Raw genomic sequence first — 17163 nt, forward strand, 5'->3', positions numbered from 1 at the left:
TTTACTTTTTTGCACGATACATTGCTATTGCTAATGCTATTATTAATAATAATAATAATCAACATCATAATTAAAAAACCTTTCCAATTTCAAAAAAAGGGGGGGGGGGGTATTGGGGTATTCCTCTTATGCAGTTCCTTTTGATCTGTTTTACTTTTAAATATGAATTAGTGCTTATTCATTTAAGGAATTGTTTGTTTATGAAAAGTCTTCCAGGAAAGCTTTGGCACTTAATGTATTTTATTATAACCTGATTATGTATGCAATGAAACATGTTTAATTTTAAATGACAGTCTTAATTATCAGAGCTATGCGTGTCATTTTAGGATATTTGTTTGAAATACCTGTTTGGAGATGATTTAATGTAGTATAATGATTTAAAATTCACATAATTGTGATAAAACTAATTAATGTAACTCCATTTTTAAATTGTATATGATAATTATGTAATATTTGAGTCATACAAATTTATTGCACAGTAGGAATGACTTCTTGAACACACAAATCTTAAGCCCAAAGTGCACAACTTCTTTTCTGACTTGGAAAAAAAACAAATTACACCTAAGGAATGAATAGTACTTTTGACAAATGTTTAAAATGACACTCACATGAAATGAAGAGTCAGTGGCATGGAAAAGCTGTTTTACTTTACGCAATGTGGGCCGCACCACTGGCGTGGCAGCGCTTCTCTGCTTGCTCTTTTCACACAGTGTAACCGGGCAGAGATGCTAGAGGGGGTTAGAGAATCAACAGGGGCCAACTAATATCCCAGAGTTCACAAGGCCAGCTCTCACCAGTCAGTCACCCCTGATTCGCGCCCGTTATCCAGTCTGGCATTGGGCCAGCGGGAGGGCATCATCAGAGCAGAGAACAATGCAGCCTAGAGCAAATATTAGTTACATACATGCACTCACGTACAGGCGTGCAAGCATGCACATTATCGAGGAAGCGTGTGGATATTCCCTAATGCGTATGTGCACTCTTGCACTCATGTTTTTTTTCCCAAGGACATTTGCATCAATGCACACGTTCATGCACACATGTTGATTAAACACATATGGCGAAACCTTTTTTTTTTCAGGAATAGCCAGCATACCTAATCGAAGTAGACAGAAAATTATAGACATTAAGAATTTCAATACAGATTCAAAAGGAAGGCTACAGCAGGCTGTTCTGAGAGCTTTTCAAAGCTAAGTGAGTGTGAATCAAAACATGGTCAGGGTGAACTGGTTCATCTCTGTTTCTTATTTATAAAACTCTTTGAAATGCCAGCTCTTATCGTAGTTATATAACTTTTTTTTCTTCTTTTTTTTTAACGATGGATCCCTGTTAAAACCCCTACAAAGCATTTTTTTTTAAATATTTTGTAATGTACTTGTAGTTTATTATTTTTTTAATCTAATATATTCTTTATTTAGTAGTTTCATATTGTATCATTGTCCAGGAATAAATAAATAAAATACTACTTTAAGTAGTAATAACAATATTTTAATATTAATAGTTTTATTATCTGTAGACATGCAAAACACTCACCACCACCTCAAAGAGCAACTAGTGGGTGTGTCCCGTTAGTTCTGACCTGTGATTAGTTTGGCAGGACCTATAATGATTAAGGCGGAGGTTTAAGGATGGGCTTTGATCAGTGCTCAGAATAAAAAGGGCAACAGCTGCTTCCAGGAGCGGGGGATTGACCAATTGCCCGTCCAAGAGAACTATGTTTCGCTGTTATCTGATGACCTGTGCATTTGTCCGCAGGGCAATGGAGGTAACAGACTGAACAACAATGTTAAGACAAAGTTCACATACCTTGTTAAAATGGCTTCAGCAGAAGATACATATTTAGAAATGTATTATTTCGTGTGATTTTTGTAGCAGGGGTTTTGAATGTTGGTTTCAGATCCTTACGCCATAAATTAGGATGTTGAATATTTAAATTTAGCCTCCAAACTAAAAAAAATCCAGTATCTTCCTATTTTTGTCATTCCAAATTTGTATACAGTGCTATACAATATGACTTTTTATTAGGCTATATAATTTGTGTATTTATTTATGAAGTACCATTTTATGCGTTTGTATTTTTATAGCACTTTTCAAACAATCTAGTGTCTAAAAAGACATAGGCCTACTATAAAGTAATAATGATGTAGGGTTTTTTTTACCAAAAGATTGAATATATATATATATATATATATATATATATATATATATATATATATTATATAAAATATATTTATAGTTGTGACAAAATATTCACAGTATTATTATATTATTATTCTGTATAACAGTCAGTTTTATTTACATTCTCATCATATGTGCATTCACAACTGCAGGCTATATATAATTTTGTCTTTGGACATCGGTTTTAGAGGTTCTTTATGTATTATGTGCTAAAACTTGCCATCAAAAGCTATTATATGTTAAAAATGTCACTTATCCCCACATAATTAATGTTCTTGCTGTGCGATGCCTTCTTGTTTGAAGTCTCGCTTAATACATGCTCTGTGTGTGCTTACAAGCACTAACATCATTTCACAGAGTGCGGTGGCAGTGTTTTCCTAGGAATTTCTCAAACATTCATGAACAGATTTAGCATGTGAGAGTTGCCCTTACACACATATCTTGAACTAGCTTCACCTAGATAGACAGATAGATAAAAAATAGAAGAGGTTTTGTGTGAATGAATAATTCACTTATTTAACACCATCACAAGGGATTTTTGCCCGTTTGAGAACTCTTGACTCCAATTAAAAAATGAGACAAGGAGAACGATAAATAATGCCATCCTCAAAGTCATGTATTCACTGGCCGCACTGAGAATAATTACAGATAATGTAGTGATGTGTACTGTAGGCATGCTTTGAATTTAGATCACTCCTGTGGTTGACCTTCAGCAAGTGTTGCTAATTTGCATGTTGTCCTTGGTTTCCTCCTAATGATATACTGATGCATTATGCTTGGGGAAACTGTTGTTGTTGTGTCATTCTGCTCCCTAGTTCATGATGATGTGAATTGTTATTGTACATGAATTTGGACATTAGCAATGGCCTTGATTCACTAAACTTGACTCAATTACCTGTGACACAATTATAAAGTACAATATGAATAGTGTTACTGAGAGCCATTCCTCATTTAACTCTTAAATTTAGTATTGTTTGTCGGTTTAATCTTATGTATTTAGGGTTGATTTCAGTCATTTAAAATTCAATAAAATAAATTGTGTAACTGAGTTATGAGAAATTCACTTTTAAGCATGTACACTACTGTTCAAAAGTTCGATAAGTTATTTTTAAGTCTCAAATGCTCACCAATGTTGCATTTATTTGATTAATATAATAAAAACAGTAATACTATAATATATTAAATTAGTTTTCTATTTTAATATATTTTAAATGTAAAATTTCCTGTGATGATGCATGGCAAAGCTGAATTATAAGCATTGTTACTCCAGTCTTCAGTCACATGATCCTTCAGAAATCATTCTAATGCTGATTTGCTGCTCAAGAAACATGTCTTCTTCTTCGTCGTCTTCTTCGTCTTATTATATAACAGTTTTAAAAACAGTTGTGCTGCTTTATTATTTTAGTGAAAATATTTGAATATACTTTTTTTCTTTGATGAATAGAAAGCATTTATATATATTTTTTCATATAATTTGTGCAAATTATATGAAATGTGCACGTGTAAGTAAAGGTCTTTACTTACACTTTTGAGCAGTTTAATGCATCTTTGCAGAATAAAAGTATAAATTTCTTTAAATAAGTAAAACTCATACCCCCCCCCCATCTACTGAAATCTTTTAAACCTTTAAAAATTAGTTTATGAAAAAAAGTGCAGAAAATGCTTAAATGAACAGAAAAATAAAACAAATATTTATTTCTGTTGTTCTGTATTTAATTTTTTACAATTATATTTAATGTCTAAATGCCTTTTTTGTGTTTTTTTTTACTTATGAAATGTTTATTACCCTATACCTTTTTTTATATAAATAAAAAAAGACTTTGTTTCCCTTTAATGCATGTAAGGGATGAAAGTCAATTAAAGACAGAAAAATTATGTTCCAATTATAATACGTACATTTCCACTTGCATTTTGGACTTTTTTTGGGAGGACTTTTCTATAGGACAGCCCTACAATACGGTCGTCTTATGAAGTGCAATCATTACTGAACTGGGGAGCTGATTAAGACACACCCTGCGGCCGTTGTGGAGCTGCTTGTCATTTTAGTGACCCAACATCAACAAAAATATACCCTTAGAAAATATTTAGCTGTCTCAAGTTTACCCATGGACGATAGCATGCGATGTTTACCCTGCAATTCGTTCGATTCAGCCGTACGTTAAAGGTAGAGCAGACAAGAGTCCATGAATCCAAAGGGCAAAATACTAGATCCATGGTTTAATTTTAATGGCTACTCATTACACATCATCGGTCTCTGAAGTTACAGAGGGAGGACCCTGCAGGATGACAAGGCAAAACTCCCGCTGATAGGTTGCGTGCGTCTGCCGTTGGCCCCACCGTAAGCAGGCACGCCGTTCAAGGCGCATTAGGCCAAGACAGATTGAGTCCAGGCAATGACCCAGAGCAGGAGGGTAGCATAGTATGGCGGGTATTCTCAACCCTTAACTGGCCCTTAGAAACGTTCACGCACACAGTTCTCGTCTCCTCTCAGTCTCGGTCGTGTTCCCTCCGCCTGACTCTCTCTCCCAGATCGCTCGCTGTCTGTCCTCCCGCAACCCATGATAGGGGGGGAAGTGTTCATGTTCCAGATATTAAATTACTCATGAAATATTTGCTTGTGCTCCAGGCTTTGCTGCTGCCTGCTCAGAACACTCCACTTAGCCCTTTTCCGGCTTCTCAGAGTGCTGGCGTGTGGCACCTCTCCTCAGAAAGTCAATTTTTCCCATTTGGAGCAGTGGCATTAGAGGAGCGCTTCGGCTCACATTAACATCAAACCTCAAAATCTTGCCACCTCGTCCCCTACACCCTAATTTTTTCTTTTTCCTTCCTGTCCTCAACTTCTATTCTGACACCTTCACACTTCAGATAAGATGCTTCCCTAAAACAAGACACTCGGGAGGTGACCTCTGCGTGATTCTGAAATGAAATCCTTCATGCTCCTGTGCACATGAAAGCACCAGAGAGTTCCATCTCTGCTCAGTGAACCTGAACAATTCTTTAAAGACTCAGCGCATGAGAGCTGTGAGGGGGAACACATTCGGTTTCTACTGCCTTAATTTCATTAGTGCCTTCAAACCCAAACTCTGCATTTCTGTCAGAATGTGTATGCCCGGGTGGTGTGTGAAGAGGCAAGAAAAGCTGTGAGCATTGAAAGGTTTTGCTGAGTGATTTGCAGGACTCTAAATAAATCAGAACTTTTCTGATTTATGAATATCTTTTTGGCTATAAAAGCTTATATTTTGTATATACTAATGTTCAACAGTTTGGGGTCAGATTTTTGGATGTTTTTGAAGAATGTCTCCATGGCTGCGATTCAAATTTACAATAAAAAAATAACTGTTTTCTATTTTACAGTAGTCAACATTTTAAGTGGATCAAAACCTTTCAGTGAATTATTAACAATACCCGTTCTTGTCTTAGGACAACTTTGATTAACTTTTTTGATCCACTTGTTGACTATGTATATAAAAAAAATATATATAAAAAAAAAAATCATAACCAGTCTTCAGTGTCACATGATCATGCAGAAATCGTTTTAATATGCTGATTTGCTGCTCAAGAAACATTTCTTATTTTTATCACTATTATTATCTTATTTTTCTGGAAACCGTGATTTTCTTTTTCTTTCCAGGATTCTTTGACGAATAGAAAATAAATTCAAAAGAGCAGTAAATTTTTTTTTTTTTTTAAGCCTTTACTGTCACTTTTAATCAAATGGATCATTGCTGGATAAAATGATTAATTTCCTTAACCAAAGCTTACTGGACCTAAAATGTTAAATAATAGTATATATCAATCAATATTTGATATAATTGTGCATTCTCCTTTTCTCTAAATTTACATTTTAGTTTACATTTGCCTTTGCTGTCATAATCACTTTTGTGAATCTTTAAAAATACTTTATTATATAAATAATATAAATGTATATTAATATTATATAATAATATAAATAAAGGATCTGTTAAAGATCTTAAACATCTTAAGCAAATCTCAAAATGCATATTCATTTTCATAGTGTTCATAATGTTGTGATGCTTAAATTCACTTGTAGCATTTACAATGATTGATTGTTGTTGTCATTTTTTTATATATATATATCTGCTATTTATTAGTACAACCCTAAATGAAAGCAATTTAAAGTAAATTAGAAATCGATACTTTAGGTAATTATTGCATACTGCTAATTTTACAGTAACTTACATACTCCAAGTCATTTAGAATAAAAGCATCGGCTAAATAATTATTGTATTGAAATCTATACAAAGTCAGTAATAAATGTGAAGTCCTAAATGCTTCGATTACTATTAATGCATACCTGTAAGCAATCAAAGCTTAACTTGCATAACATTAATGCATTTCCCCCTTTAATTTAAGTTGTTGTTAGAGAAAATATATCTAGACTCTGAGCGCGCAGTAATAAAAGTGTTCCTGTATTTTGACTTGACATGGTGCTGCTGACACCAAGGTCGTGGGTTCATTTCCCAAGGAAAACATTATGATTAAAATATAACTTGAATGCAGTATATGTTACGTTTTGCAGACACTTTTCCAGATGCGTAAATTAAATGTAATGAGATCTTAACACGGTCAAATGTGAAGAAAACCTTGTCCTATAGCACTATTGTGGTGCCTGTGGAATGCATACAGGATGTTAAACAAGAAATGATACTCTATTGCTCTAAGAAAAATTAGAAAATTGTAGGAAAATACTCTGTAACATATGTCCTTGGCCAGCAATTTTTAAAATGGACCCTAAGTGTAGTTTAAACAGCTGTTTAACAGATTTCAAGAACAAACCTAATTTGTTCAGATGGGATGCCAAATTTCTGAATGACATCTCTCTAAATTTTGAGAGCTGATCGATGGTCTCCAGAAGCGGCTACTTTGATCCCGTGTGAAAAATCAAATTAGTGCTAATGACAAAATCAGATTAGTTTAGTTCTGCACCTGCAAGCCTTTACCTCCCATCTGAAAAATATGAGTTATCCCACGTCTGGTTTTGGAATATTATTTCTGATTGCTTCCTCCCTGTCAGCACGGCAGAGAGGCTAAATGGGGTCTCGGTGCTCAGCGTTCTCTGCAGACCTCATCCGCTCGTGCTTGCCAACTTCCAAGTCTCGTCCAGACATTCGCATCTGTCCATTAAAAACTGCTGTGTGGCTGCCCTCTCTCTCTATGCTTCTATATTCCCTTTTGGCCCTCGTTCACTGGAAAAGGTGACAGTCCATTCACCCATGATTATTACCAGCTCATTCATGAAATCTCCAACCAGAGGGCAGCGATAGGAAGTGGAGTTGGACCTTTCTTTAAGCAGGCGTTTTGAGCTCAGGCTGCCCTCTACATTTGAACTTTGAGTGCAGGGCGAGTGGACTCAACAGATGTTTATTTCATTGCTCCGGAATGGAAAGTGCAGCTTCTTTACTTGAACCCGATTCCTAATCGTTGACCTTTGCCGCTTATATGTGTGTCACTTTAATTTGCTTTAAAATTTAACATCTGCGCATTTCTAAGAGCTCCGTTTCTTTCTTGGCTCTTTTTTTCTAGTGATTACTTGTGGATTAGTGCATGCCTGTTTATATAACCATGAAAGTTGTTGTTGTGTTTAGTGTGTGTTTAGTGTGTGTTTTGTGTGTGTTTAGTGTGTGTTTAGTGTGTTTAGTGTGTGTGTGTGTGCGTGGTGTGGTGTTGTGACAAGTAAGTGTTTCCACCGGTGCGTTTGCCCCCTATGGAAAAATAATTCTCTTTTTATAAACAAATCACAGACATTCTCAGATGCAGACCGTAAGCCATAAACCAAGAGCTAATGTTTCAACGTATATATTAAAAACAGAGTACGTTAAACGTCATCCTTAAATTTCTCTACCATCTTCAAATAAAATCAGGCCCCTTCGGCGGTCGTATCTTCTCTGTTGTGCTGTTCCAAAGACATGACAAATAAATCATACTTATCTGTTCCCCTGCTGATCCGGTCGTCCTCTGCGACTCTGAGGGCAGTCCACCAGACACCAGAAAAAATAAGAAACCTTTAATGAAAAAGAATTATGGTATAGGAAATCTATACAGGGTCTCTCTGGAGAAAGGCAGTACGTGGACACAAGTGTGTAGTATTTATAATGCTCATGTATTCTGGACTATTACTTAAAAATATGTTTGTTTTATTCTAAAATGGATTCCACATCCACATAAATCAGTCACAAAAATTGTATTTAGTGTATATATTATCTTGTTTTCCAGGAAAAATATATTTAAATGTCCTAGATTTAATTGTGTAAGACAAAAAAAAAATCAGATTTTATTTTAAACCTAAAATGTCTTATTTTTCTTTTTAAGGGGATAAAAATAAGGTTACTCATGTACCGTACAAATGTCTAGATGTTTTCATATTTTTACTTTTATTTATTTGTTTATTTATTCTTTTTTAAATGAGAGAGATTTGTTTATCTGGAATCCTACTACTTAAATAATTTGAATTCTATACTCAAATAATCATTCTCACTATTTCTACATTTATTTGATAAAAAAAATACAAAAAAACATATAACTTATAATAACTTACTTTTATTTTAATATATTTTAAATGTAATTTATTCCTGTGATAGCATCATTTTTCAGCATCATTACTCCAGTCTTCAGTGTCACATGATCCTTCAGAAATCATTCTAATACTGATTTGCTGGTCAAGACACATTTCTTACTATTATCACTATTAAAAAGTTGTGCTGCTGAATATTTTTGTGAAAAACCGTGAATTATTTTTTCTTTCCAGGATTCTTTGACGAATAGAAAGTTAAAAAGAGCTGCATTTATTTGAAATACAAATCTTTTGTTATCTTGCCTAATAAAAGTATACATTTCTTTTTAAAAAAACTCTTAAACTGACCTCAACTTTTTGTGGTTGGTCTGTGTGACAGTGTCAGATGAGGCAAACAAAGGTTTTGTCACACTGAACATCTTTATCATTAAAAACGAGAGCCTGGCAAATGCTATGAAGCACGGAATACGGCTGCCCATCTGTCAGCCATCACTGGGATCTTGCTTTGTGCCAGTTTCTTGCATGCTGAACATCTTATTTGACTGTAGACGTGAACCTCTTGTTCAGCAGTTTGTCTTTACTGACACAGAATATTATAAATAATGCACATGGACTACAAGCATGTCAGAACCGGAGGGATACAAATGGACCAAACTGAGAAATTTGAGTCCAAAAGATTCCCTTTCGTGTGCGTAGGTCTGCTCAAGTACCAGTCACTGACTGCGTCTTGGGTTCACGTATTTAGACACAAAAAAGAGCGATTAACAGCCCCCCCTCATGCCTCCACAGATGGGATGCAGGCAAAATCTGATTGATTGATTGATTGTGCCTAATGTTCAGATGTTTACGTCACCATGGTAACAAACAGATTGTCACTATTCAATGTTATTGATCAGCTTTGGTTGTTCCTCTGATGTTAGCGCAAAACTTAATGCTATTGATTTACTTTTTTTATGAATATGTATTTTTTTTCCTCCCATGGGAAATGTATTTGGAAGAAGAAGAAAAAACTCTTAATGATTTTGTTTATTTTCTTCTAAAGAATGTTTTTATCAAAGACAGGCCAACAGAAAAGCATCACGCTAACAAGTGTTTACCCGGATGCAGGATTCCTTTGTGCGTATTGTTTTCATAAACACTCACATTAATGTGGCCCTGACCTGTCCAGCGAGATAAGCCTGGGTAGAAGCCTGCTTTGCAGTGTAATTTATGACCCGAGTCAAGCCAGATTAGTCCTGATTGGATCGTCTGTGCCATATGTGACCTACAATCTGTACTATGCTTGTATTGGCAGGCTGAAGGGGTCAGCAAACTCCATGGGCAAAGGTTGTCATGGGAACGACCCCTGGATCATTCAGTCTGCTATTTCGCTGCCCCCGCTCATCTAGAGGCAGAATGATCCAGATTCTTGAATGTCAGTCTTCTATTCTTCTGCTCTATTTCCCAACTGCACCGCACAAAGTAATACACACACAGTGGCTTATACACACACACACACATACAATGATTCTAGACGCACAATGAATAATTGGCAAATTGTGTAAAGCTCTTTTGGCTGACAAAATCAATTTTTCAATCTATAAAGGATGCTGATTCGTTAATTGTATTAAGATTTGTATTTTATTTTAGTAAGATTTTAATAGTATAAAAATGGTTTTAATAGTTGCAAAAAAGTGATCCCTCCCCCCCATATAATCTATATTATAAAGTACTTTATTAGTGCAATGGACAATAAAACGTCAGAACATCAAAGGACAGGAACAAAATACAAGACAGCCATAATTCTATATTTTATTTGAGGTATTACAGAAAAATGACCTCATTTTAAAAATTAAAAGCAGTTAAACCATGAAAGAGAAATTTGATATTAGTACAATCCAGTGAGTATTCTTTTTGGAAATTACATGGAATATTATATTAATATTATATTATATATTATTAAAGTTACTAATTTACTCAGATATTTGGATTTTTAGAAATCATGTTATATATCAAAAACATGTTTATGCTCATTTTAAATGTTTATTTTCCCAAAAGTTTCAAATATGTTGTAATTAATTGTGAATTTTCAATTAATGATATTTTAAGCACAAAATCAATGTTAAAATCAATGAATCCAAATTGTGTTCTAAGATAGAGTAACTTTAATAATAAAAACGATTATAAATTCATTTGAAGTATGACAGCTGGGGTGAAGGGAGGAAATCTGGACAGTAATTCATGTCTAGGCACCACCTAAACACCTTGAAATTATTCTGAAAAAGCAATTGCTGCGGTTTTAAAGGGGCCGATCTCTGGCCTGGCCATAACACTGTCATCCCCATCCATTAATAAAACATCCTCTGAGAGCTCCCTAGCACAGCGCTGAATTTCTTTACAGTCAGTGTGGTACTGAGGAGCCCAGTAAGAAATGGGTGCACCCAGCCGCCCCCAGACCACCAAACAGTGATTAAAAATGAGAGTGTTCCACAGGCCTGATGGTAAATCGGGAAAATATCTTCCAGATGTAGTGCAGTAATAATCGTCTGAAGAAGAACAACACAGAGTGAATAGTTACTGAATTTGCAGAGAGTTAGTATACTGAGAGTTAGGAATCTGTTTGAAAGCGGTGAGCTCTTTGCATTAGCAAATGAGACAGTCAGCATACTAATCAGTCAAATTGTGTATTTGCTAAATGTATTTTTTAAGGATTAAATGCATTATCATTAAACACTTTTTATGTATATTTAGGAAGATGTTAAATGTTGCACATCATGGGCTGTTGGTGTCAGTCATGGTAAATGTATGGAAATGTACTGGAAATTAATGGTTTGACTGACACACAGAGTTTAATCTTTTAGTTCACTGAGCTGCCGTACGCGCACTTGCTATAAATAAAGGATTTTTACTTTGGGGGGTGGAGATTATGTCAGAAATGGTAAATGCAGGGTAGGGGTGGGATACTGCCTCCTCGTACACTTAAAAAGTTCACAATCACAGTGGCAAATCCTATTAGCCACTGAATTCTGTTTACCAGTTCCATCCGGTGTTTTAGGTGTGTGGACAGAATTATATATAGAGAAAAATAGTAAAAATCAGCAAATTGAGATTAATGCTAAACAATGTATGTACGTATTTATTTACCTATAAAGATCCTTAAGTAAAACATTGCAGTTGTATAATAATAATAATAATAATCATCATTACAATGATAATTGTTTTAATAATCATTTATTTATTTATTTTAGTTGATCTATATAGCCTGCTAAAGACCTAAAAGTAAAAATACTGCAGTTGTTCAATAACTTTATAGAATTAAAGGTGCTATAGGTTCGATCTTTTTCGTTCTTCGCTTAGAAGAAAAAAAAAGTTGGAAATACCTTTGCAGCGATATAACGAACATCCTGACGCCATACACGCTGCTGAGAGTGACGTTTCCCAGCAAGCAATTTTGGATTTAAAACACGTCTAATAGACGTCCAAAGTAAACACAGCCCTGATGTCTAGGATAAAACAAGGCAAAATTTGAGCAGATAGTAAAATTTTGATATTAATAGACATTTAACCAGACCAAGAATAGAAGCACAGGCTACACAGAACATGTTAAAGATATGAAACCAAACACCTTGTAATCACTGTTGACTTTGCTTACATGATGGAATATCATACATCTCGTAAGTTATTTTGGCAAAAAACGACATGTAACCAAATTTAAGGTTATTTTTTGGTTAGTCGGCTATTGCTTGCTGGGTTATAGATAATCATGTAAATATGTGCTGCATGCTTTCCTTTTAACACACACACACACACACACACACACACACACACACACACACACACACACACACACACACACACACACACACACACACACACACACACACACACACACACACAGCTATGAGAAAGCATCAGTTAAGAAAGCATCTGATCATAGTGATGTGGATGTATATTATGCACAAGTTCTGCAATTCACCGGCTTTATGTCGACAGATAAAATTACACTGTTGTGATAGTTGGATTATAAAGTAGGGCTATATTTGAGACTAGACTATATACAGTAGGTCATCTCATCTGACTGTGTGAAACTAGTTTGATTGAATCTCTTTTCTTTGCATGACACATTGACATTAAATCCAGAATAGCTCTTTTGGCAGTATCCTGAACATTGTAGAAGCATTTGTTTCATGTATCATTGAGCAGAACGTAAACGTCACATCCCTCGTCCCTCGTCCTTCACATAAATCTGTCTACAGCCTTTCATAGACAGATATAGGAAGTCGAGGAAAGTCTTGTTTTTTGTTTCGTTGCAAGCAGTTCAATAAAAAGATATTATTACATGAAAATTCTTTCACATACAGTACTGCATGGTGACTGCAACTTTTTGATGCTTTTAAAGAACAATATGATAAATGTTTATTTAATTTTTTGGTCTGCTCATGAAGCATTGCTGAGAATAAAAGTTAATGGGAATTATCTGTGTAGTTTTTCCAGTCTTTTGGCTTTCAACAAAACAATCTGCAGCAAATGTGTATAGGAAGCTTGAAGCATCCTCCACAAAATCAACATATGCTTTGGCTTTTCACAGAAACAAACGCACATGTTTTGTCTAGAATTACATATGGAATTTGACATGCGCACACAGGTGCACATGAGAAAATCCCCTTCTTGGGATTATATTTTTTGGCTACAAGAAATCTGACAGGACGCACAGGAGCTTTGCAAGGGAATTCTGGCTAATCTGCATTTGGAAAGTGAACAAAGCTGGGGACAGGGAGCTTGTGTTTCATGCCGTTAATGAAAGCCACTCTTCTTTAGGGCTGCATACGTCCACCTGAGGAACATTACAGGAGGTCTGGCTCTAAAGTCACCCCCACCCTCCTCCAAAGTGTTTCAGCATGGCTGCTGAAGCGATCTTAGCTTTATATGAAGAGAGCTCTATCAATTAGGATAAGGTTTATTTGGGGTTCATGTGGCCCAGACCATATGATTGACGACAAACGTTGAAAGATGCACTTTGCCTTTCTACGGCGGTCATTTGAATCATTTCAGCAGAGGCTGTGCTTTTCCCGTAACAGAAAATGGATTTATTTTGGTGATAAAACCCATGTCCTGGATTGCAGTGGCTGATTTGTGAGGTTTAGGTCTCCGAAACTGTTTAACACAGGCTTGTCTCCCTCATAAACGGATAAAGATGCAATGCTACAGGATGACACACTGACTGAGCACTTCAACAAAGCATTCTTGCGACGAAACTACCCAAAAAGTGAAGTAATGCGGTATGCGAAATGGCTAAAACTATAAGAATGACTTTCCTCCAATTTAAAACGCTGATCACACACGAATAGATTTACTGCATTTTTTCCACTGTCTTTTATAGGAACTCCGATCACATAAGTTACACTTTGGATAGTAATCCTTCATAAGTTAATTAAAGAGGGACAAGACTTCTGGCCTTTTGATTAAATCTGCACAGCCTAATTGAGGTTAAATTCACGTTTTGGCAGCGAGACACTGAAACACTAATAGGATGACTTAAGTGAATAGGATAAGCAGTAACTAAACCTGACCACATGAGGAAGTACAGAGAGCTGGCGTTGTATATCAATGGATTTGATTATTGTGCTCACTTTGAAGAATAGAATTCATTAACTTTCAAATTCGCAAATTATATCCCTTATCGCTGGAAAGGCTCATTTATCACCTTAAAAAAAGAAAGAAAGTTGTAACTGCAAAAGAAACCCCAAGTGGAATACCATCCTCACGTCAAGCCCAAGTTTAATTTTAAGCCTTGAATGTGAAGTGCCGGTATAAAAGCCTTATCTTTTTTCTCTGACCTGTGAGGCGGTGTCCCTTGAGGGTTAATTCACATCTGAAGAGTCTTCTCAGATTTTAGAGCAGCCAGGATCAGAGATCCTTGCCACAAAGGTCAGAGATCAAGCACACATACTTAACAGATAGCAGAGCACTTTAAAGTCTACCTTCATTAAATTCTGCCGACTGCCATGCCAATAACAAAATACAGATAAGGGTGTCTTGAACACTGACTAAATGGTTGTTTAATGGCTCTGCTTGTGAATGGATACAGGGAAAACATTGATTTTGAAGAATACCATGCTTTAAAATGTGGGGTTTTGTGTAGCTTATGTAGTGACTCCCGTGGGTTTATTTACAGGTGATTAATGAGATACGTGAGATGCATTTTTTCCATTAATTTATTTTTTTCTCAAATGCAATTTGAGTAGACACCAATGTTATGTAGTGTAGGCCAAATATTAAGTATTCATACTTTGTGTCTACTGAAAATGTTTTTTTTTTATTCTATGTATCAAAAACTAGAAGCCAAGAATGAGAAAGTAGAGAGAAGTGCAACTCCCCGCCTCTGGGTGGCGCTGTTGAAGCAATTTGGTACTTTATTTGTTCAGTAGAGTCAAATTGAAGTTACACACATCAGACATTTAATCAAATACCGTTATTTATTTGACTGATGTGATGTGTTGAACTTTTAGGTCCTTTCAGTATTAGTATTATTATTTATTTATTTTTAGATATGCAATTAGAAAAAAAGATATGACAAAAAAAGATAAACAGATTAAATTTGGTTTGGAAGCATTCATAAGTTTTGCTTTGTGTTAATTTTGATTATTAAATATTGTGTATATTTTGTTTCTATATTGATCATGTTTTACAGTTACAATGAAGTTTTTACAATGAAATTTACGTGGTACGCTTATTAATCGAGTTTCCAATTGCAAACCAAAATAAAACTTGAATTTAAATATTGCTAGTGCTAAAGTTTTTGTACTGGCTCCAGTGTTGAGCTTATATAATTTAATTACATTTTTTATTTCTAAAAGTATAAATTATAATATCCCTTCAAAATATAATCCATATGTTGAACTTTCAAACCGCTCTTATTGTGTGTTGCCTTGCGAGTGTGTGCGTTTCTATAATTTTATTTAATAAAAATTTGTATACATGGTTTTGCATTAAAAAATGACTAGAAAGCGCAGTCAAAACAAAATCTGTTTAGTGCTATTAACATTATGCAGTTAAAAATAAGTATTTATCCATGACACAGTCCAAAAACTCAAAGCTGAAGCTATATAAATTAAACACTTTCTTAAGAAAAAAAAAGCTAAATCAATCTTTGATTTTAATGTTATAATGTGAAGGTTTTGGTTCAGGCTAAATGACTCCACCAGAAACTAATTCACACACACAGTAGTTTTCTCTTTGATGTACTGTGATATTAGAGAATGGTATCAATTCACAATACACTTTCTTTTTCATACGGGAAATGATAAAAATAATTTAAAACATTTCTTACTTGATATTCCAGCAGACATAAGTCAAAGTATTAAAGTCCAGTCTCCCATGGTTAGTCTAGTTTTATATCCTTTGATATTTCTCCACAGACTGACTGGTATTTTCAAGTAAAATACTGCCAGTTCTTTATATTACAATAACAGCTTTGTTCCATGAGAGCGTGGACTAACAAAACGCAGATTCCAAATTCAATAACAGGGAATAGAATAACTTAATCCCGTCATTGCCCGCAAGTCTCGGGTTATTTAGACAGACACCTTATAGGTCTATATCTGCGTTCTGATATATTGTGATCCTCTAAGTCGGCCGTGATTTACTTGGTCAAATTCTGTGACCTCGCAGGGAATGGTAAAAGCAGTCTCAGCTGCCATTAATCTGAAGTCCGTGCCCCATGCATACCTTGCTACTGTCGCTCAGAACAACTCATTTTATTCCATCTGTGTAGAGAATCAGCTTGTGGGCTTCTCCGAACTGTGCCTTCTGCCTGTGTCCACCTCCGCCTGTGGGCCAGTGCCTTATTTTTTGGTTATTATGCTATGGCATTATTTGGATTACGCTACCAGCTGCTGAAACAGGAAATCAGTCATATATAGCTTTAAGGAATATTTCAAAATTCTGTTTGTGGCTTGGCACACAATGGTACATAAATTTAGCTGTCGCTTCTTACAAACTACAACTGACAGGTCAAAAAGCTTATCCATTAACAATCTGTTTGAGGGATTTTATTCTGTCCTAAATTTGTTCTTCTTCTCTGGCTGGCTGAGATGTAAAGTTATTAAAAAAAGAAAAAAATAGTACCACTGTCGCCAGTGACTGTCACTTGCTATATCAATGCACTGATAAAACTGCTTATAGAGTTGCTTTAAAGTAAGGGGAGGTGATTAATCAAAGCTTATTTTCAGGCCACATTCTTACTTTAGGGTAAATCCACTCATACAATAGATTTAAAACCGAAAAGCCAAATTGCCTTTGCAATTTCTGCATAGATTTTTTGAAAAAAATTGTTTTTATTTTTATTTATATTTTTTATTTTTTATTTATCCTTTATTTTACCAGGTGTTGTCCCATTGAGATATTCAAATCTCTTTTACAAGGGAGCCCTGGGGCTTTTTACTGAATTTACTGAAAAAGCAATGCAGTAAATA

At 35.1% G+C, this 17163-nt stretch overlaps 2 protein-coding genes across 3 annotated transcripts in view; one reads left to right on the plus strand and one right to left on the minus strand.

Moving 5' to 3' along the window:
- Window positions 1-17163, minus strand: part of lactbl1b (lactamase, beta-like 1b) — a 46335-nt gene that overhangs the window by 27710 nt on the left and 1462 nt on the right. The window contains exon 2 of one of the 2 annotated variants that reach the window (XM_079596910.1): window positions 8124-8201. The gene's annotated coding sequence lies outside the window, so the exon portion shown is untranslated. The remainder of the gene's footprint in view (window positions 1-8123; window positions 8202-17163) is intronic. The other variant, XM_079596909.1, reaches the window with a different exon arrangement.
- Window positions 1-17163, plus strand: part of ephb2b (eph receptor B2b) — a 160835-nt gene that overhangs the window by 4696 nt on the left and 138976 nt on the right. The window lies entirely within an intron of this gene.

The sequence above is a fragment of the Phoxinus phoxinus genome (assembly GCF_949152265.1).
Source record: "Phoxinus phoxinus genome assembly, chromosome: 22".
Taxonomy (NCBI): domain Eukaryota; kingdom Metazoa; phylum Chordata; class Actinopteri; order Cypriniformes; family Leuciscidae; genus Phoxinus; species Phoxinus phoxinus.